The sequence below is a fragment of the Centropristis striata genome, chromosome 16 (genome assembly GCF_030273125.1).
Source record: "Centropristis striata isolate RG_2023a ecotype Rhode Island chromosome 16, C.striata_1.0, whole genome shotgun sequence".
NCBI lineage: Eukaryota > Metazoa > Chordata > Actinopteri > Perciformes > Serranidae > Centropristis > Centropristis striata.
Genome location: NC_081532.1, coordinates 10,684,426 through 10,690,425, shown reverse-complemented (window position 1 = coordinate 10,690,425; position 6,000 = coordinate 10,684,426). Strand labels below are relative to the sequence as shown.

General features: G+C 38.0%; 1 protein-coding gene across 1 annotated transcript in view; it reads left to right on the top strand.

The window, feature by feature from the left end:
• The first annotated feature begins 598 nt into the window (after positions 1–598).
• The window catches only part of pld1a (phospholipase D1a), a 45,389-nt gene continuing 39,987 nt past the window's right edge, over positions 599–6,000 (top strand). Inside the window, exon 1 of the mRNA XM_059353118.1 lies at positions 599–740. The gene's annotated coding sequence lies outside the window, so the exon portion shown is untranslated. The remainder of the gene's footprint in view (positions 741–6,000) is intronic.

The following is a 6,000-nucleotide window of genomic DNA, read 5'->3' as shown; positions in this document are numbered from 1 at the left end:
TCAATACTTGGTTGGGGCTGTTTGACTTGAACTACTGGAAATTGACTTTTCCATGATATTCTAATTTATTGAGATTTGCCTTTAAATCAGAATCAGAAATGAGAAAGATCTTAATTGTCATTATACTTAAGTAAAATGAAATTGTGAATGGCTGAAAATATAGAAAATAGAAGATAAATAAAAGCATAAATATATATATATACAACATTAATACAAGCAGAAGAAGACAAACAACAGTAGCTCAGCTTTAAAAAAAAAAAAAAAAAAAAGGATGCTTACGACAGATACACAGACACAAAGCCAATAAATAAACATACAAGGCAGACTAGAACAGAGTAAAAGAAAAACAGACCGAGCAAGAGAAAGTGTGAAATGATGAGATAATAGGCAGGACCAGTGTCAGTATTTTCTCCCTGGAGAACTCCTCCTACTCCACCACAAGTCCAGAACTTTTTCTATCCAATCACAGAAGCCTGTGGGTGGAACCTCTCGCTGTGATTGGTCTAGAGTTTCCCAAGCCCCTCCCTTCCTGAGGAGTTGGAATGAGTTCACTGATAGTTTTCTCTCAGCCACACGTACTGAGTTACAGAGCAGAAGGAACGCAGGACTAGCTGTCTGCTGCTGCTCAACACCACTTTGTCCGCTCAGCTGTGTGTCTTACCACTGCTCTCCATTAGCGAAGCCAAGTGGATTTGATCAGCACTACCAGCATGTGGGCTGCACGTCCACAAAAAGAGCAGGTTGGTAATGTCTCCCTCTCTGTCTCTGTTTGTCTCTATGTCTGCTCTGTTCTATTTGCGTCCATGGGCTGGGGAGATCTGTGTCTCTGTGACACTCCTTGGGTTTGGGTTGTCAGTGGGGTCTTGTAGAAGTATTTACAGTATGTTTGCCATCATACTCACTGCTCCTGTGTGTGTGCATCATAGGGGGGCTGAGTGCAGTTCCTGATGTCTTGCTGCATAGCAAATATGTATTCAGCTTGAGATAACTCTCTGTGTGTTCATCTGTGTGTCCGGTTATGATGGACAGATGAATGTTTGATCTTTAGGTGGTGTGCAGATGAGTTCTTTAGTAATTTAAGGGCTTTTCTATTCATGACATAGTGCAAAAAGTAGTTTTTTGCCTGTTTAAAGCTGCACAGGTGTGTGTCTGTGTGTGCTGGCCTTCTCACACCCTGTTGTGGAAGTTAGTTGCTGCAGCTGGAATGTCATGGGAACACTGTAGATATTTTGCTTTTCTTTCCCCGCCGCTCACCCCTTATCTACCCCCCCAAACTCCCCCTTCTCCTCTTCTCTTCTCTCTTCTTCTGTTGTCTTTGCAACGGATACACATGATCCTGACCCCTGGCATTCAGTAGTCTTCTTTTTGCACAGGCAGTAGCATGACCTCAGTGCTTTATTGTTGCGGTGCCAGCACACACACATATGCAGTGAACTTTATTACTTTTTTTTCTGCCTCATGCATGTAATTGTGTTGAACCGGTCCATGTGGTGCCAGCTTGCTCAATTTTTCATCAATCATTAATCTGGACATTCGGAGAATTTAAACCCACAACCACAGACTGTTATAAGTTAAAAGTTATGTAACAAGAGTCTCACCTTATTGCTTCTCAGGAAGAATTGGAAGGATTTGAAACATTTTTAGCTTGGCAGGCAGATTTAGAATGTTAAATGTATTCCAGATGTGCACTACGGTCTTTTTGCTGCTGCTGCTGTGTGGTGATTCCTTTTCAAATAACCCACAAACCCTGTTTTAAGTTTCCAACCACAGGGTCTGAAATGATCATTTATAGATGATTTAAACATTATGTTTCGAACTGTACAACAAACATACATTCTGAAGCTTCGGTTTTCAATCTGCATCATAAGAATGTTCATAACTAATACTGGAAATGTGTGTGCTTCTGTATAGTTTGTCAGTGATACCTGTGTAGATTGCAGCTCTAAATCTAGTGGAAGTTGTTCTTACAGCATTGCTTTACTGCTGAAGAAAGACTGTAGGAGATGAAAGTTTCATGAGATGCAAAAATAGAGAGATTTATTTACATGGTGAAAAGTGTCACTGTGCCATTTGGCGCTCAGAGCATCATTAGCACCTTGTTGTGCCTGAGAATCCAAACTGTTTATTTTTATATCAGAGCTGCTTATTGTTGGTCTGTATACACACTGACTTTATGTCCCATGTTATGGATTCTCAGCTATTGAGGTCCAGGACAATCAACTTTAAAGTTATCTATGTGAAATTATTCTAACATGATTGAAAAATGTATTCACGGTAACATTGTTTTTTCCAGAAGCAATATTTTCATTACTCTGGAAAATCCACAAAACACACTATCACCAGTTATTTTAAACACAGTTGTCATGATGCTAGAAGTTAAAACTTTGATATAATACTAGCATTTTAAAAAACAGAACTCCATACCTCTTTATGCACACAGCAAAAAGAAAAAAACATCCTAAAAACACAAAATAGGACTGTTTATTTATTGACTTATTTAATTATCAACCTGCACTGAGAGTGACTGAACACTTACCAACACATTTGTATGTTTTATCTGAGCAGATATATGTAGAAAATCCAACTTTCAGTATGTGTTTTTTAATTGTTGCTTTCAGTACTATCAAATGTAAACTTAACAAAGCTCTATCACATTATCACAACACGATTATCAAAATAATTCACAATAATAACAACAATATTGTAATATCAGTAGACAATCAGAAAAAAAACTATCCAAAATTATTTTTGACTTTTAAATTTCCGTTTTGCCTCTTTTTTACTTTTGTGTGGAACCATAACTGTACAAAAGTGTGCAAAAAGAACAATTACACTAAATGGATGGTGGAAAAGGCAACCAGATGAACTGATAAACAAAAGGGAGGGAGGGAGACAAGAAGACAATTGGAAGAGACAGGAGTGATGCTGGATTATTTAAGACAATATTAAACTGTGCATTATTAATAACATTTATGTTGTTATTATCAATACCGGTATGTCATGACAGCCCAAGTGACAGCCCAAGATGCACTTAAATTGTTCATTTGGTCCAAATGTCCTCTATACTTTCTGTTAGACCTGTCATGATGACACATTTTTTAGGATGATATATTTTCCCAGAAACTATCACGATAAACAATAGTATCGTTGTATCAATGTTGTTTTAGTTTCATAACCATATTAGAGCATAATAGGTACATCCTTTTCCGCAGCAACAAATGTTTTAATCTCGAGAATAAGGCCTTGGGGTCCCCCAGGAGGAGCTGGACGTTGTTGCTGGGGAGAGGGGCGTCTTAACCTGCTGCCCCCGCGACCCGGCCCCGGATAAGCGGACGAGAATGGATGGATGGATGGAATAGAAATGTGGAAAAGAAATATTAAAATATCCTAGATAAATCAAACATAAATAAATAAACTACAACCATAACAAATAAAAATAGACTTCCAGGCTCTGTTAAGAAAAATTGCACTGAGATAAACATTATATAATATATTATTTTATTATTAAAATAACATGTACATTTTATATATTTCATATAAACAGCTGGAATGGCTGCTTGGGAAATATAGTTGGGGGGGGGTTTCGGAAAAAATCATTTGAAGCACTAATTTAAACACAACACAAAAAAAGCACAAAAAGTCAAGGCATGTAAACGACAATATATTGAGTCAAGTAAAAAACTATCATGTCCGTTTAAGTCGATATAGTAATTACCGTGACATGCATACTTTCTGTAATCATGGCGAGTCAGATTGAATTTAGTGGTCAGGACACAAGTTGTAGTTTGGTATTTTCCAGGCTGTGACTTGGCTGGCCTGGCAGGGCTGAGTCAGGCTCAGCTGAAAGAGAGAGCGAGAGAGAGAGAGAGAGAGAGAGAGAGAGAGCGAGAGAGCAGTTCTATGGCTCCTTCAGTACAATGATGCCTTGTGTTACCACCAGCACAACGCCACTGTGGCGGTGATGACGGTTGCGCCCTCTTTTTTTCTGGCGTCAACTGTATGTCTTGCTTTCTCTGCCTCTCTGACCATCCCTATCCCCCTATCCATGGTGTGAAGGATTAGATAATAGGCAGCTTTAGTGTGGGCAGAGAAAGAGAGGTGTCACAGACCTCTCTCTTTGCTTCTCTCTCCCTTCCTCCCTCCATCTTCTCTCTCTCTCTCTCTCTCTCTCTCTGTCTTTGTACCATCTGCGCCATGAGGAGCTTGGCACCACACGATCTGTGAACGCCAAGCTAGGTTTATGTTATCTTTATTGTATGTTTGTATGTATAGACATATGAGTGGCGGTCTATAACTCAAAGATGGTGTTTACATCTATGTATGGTATCTTTACAATGAGTTAAATCACTGTGTTTGCCACAGCACCTTATAAATGTCACGCTTGTTCTCACACATCCAGGAATAGATGATGCATCTCACAAGCTATCTATTTTTTCAATGGGTAATCGCTGACAGCAACCTCCGCTCGTACTGACATACTGTAGATGCACTGCCCGCCTCCGGTGTTCTTTTCAATAATTTGACACTTTTCGAGCACGAACTGGAAGCAAACCCGGTGTAGTGGGACAAAAGTAGGAGTATCAGCTACTATTTAAATATGTGGACATGCACAGTTCAGTTTATGACACTTTTTGGATGGCAGAAGCAGCTTTTACAGATGGTATTCATGCGCAGATGTGGATGTATAGTGAGGTGAGAATAGAGCATAGAACATAAAACAAAACAGTGATAATTGTTTTCATTGGTGGTCATTCTTGTTTACTACAACCAAGATTCCAAAAATGTTGGGATGTAAATGAAAAAAATGTTTGACACAATCAGTTGACATTTTAATAATGTCCCAACTTGTTTGGAATCTGGGTTGTAATTATCAGTCATTAAGTGCACATAGGAAATACAAATTCTGCTTAAGATGGTGTTCAGTTCCTTGAACAATGTTGTGATGAAATACCATCACGTGTTTTCTTTGTCTTCACTTTTTCCAACCTGTCATGTCCACGTCTTTTGTAATATTAAACATTTTTGCGACACTGAATTTTAGGTCTTCATTAAATGTAAGCCATTATCATTATAATTAGAAGAAATTAAATCAATTAAGACATGAAATGTTTCATTCTGCATGAAATGGACCTATATAATGTGTTATTTCCACTTTTTGAGTTGAATTACTGACATAAATAAACTTTTCTATGATATTCTAATTTACTGAGATGCACCCACCTGTGTGTATATATATAAATTAAGAAAAAGATAAAATTGTGCAGGAGTGATAAGAGGCTGGAAGAGGCTCAACACACACACATACATACATACATATACATATATATATATATATATATATATATATATATATATATATGTTGCTCTTGTGCATTTGCTTAATTTCAACTCCTCAATTGTGTCCAACATAGGTGTTGCTTGAAATAATGCCAAAATAACATTAAGGGAGTTGTTCTTGTATTTACATTGTCTTTGTTAAGCTAAAGGGAATTTTAAGTAAACCATACATTTCCGATCAAAAATGCAAGCTGTGTGAAACAGTTTATAAGTGTGTAAAAAGTTAGGTTTTCTGCTAAATATGCTTTAATATTCAAACAGTCTTCATCCAAGCCTTAACAGAAAGAGAAAAGGAGAGAATGGAGAGTGAATGGAGAGTGAGAGTGGAATGTCTGAATCACCCTTGACCCAGGATGCTCCAAAGCAGCAGAGGAAAATCATTTTCTATTGGAAATAAAAACATTCTCCACCCAGCCCTGGCTGAGAACACTATTTTTCCTGTTCAAGGCATTCAGGATTTTGTTTAGTTCCCACCTTTCAGACCTGATCAGATTACTGACACACCATCATGCTGCCTGCTTTTGTGTAAGAATACAAGAGAAGTTATAAAGAAAATAGCTTCAGAAAAGACAAGACTACAGTGTGTTGGATCGTTTTACATGTGGACCAATAGCAGTGTTTTCCCCCAACGGATCACAAAAGTTTGGCAGTTAATCAAGATAC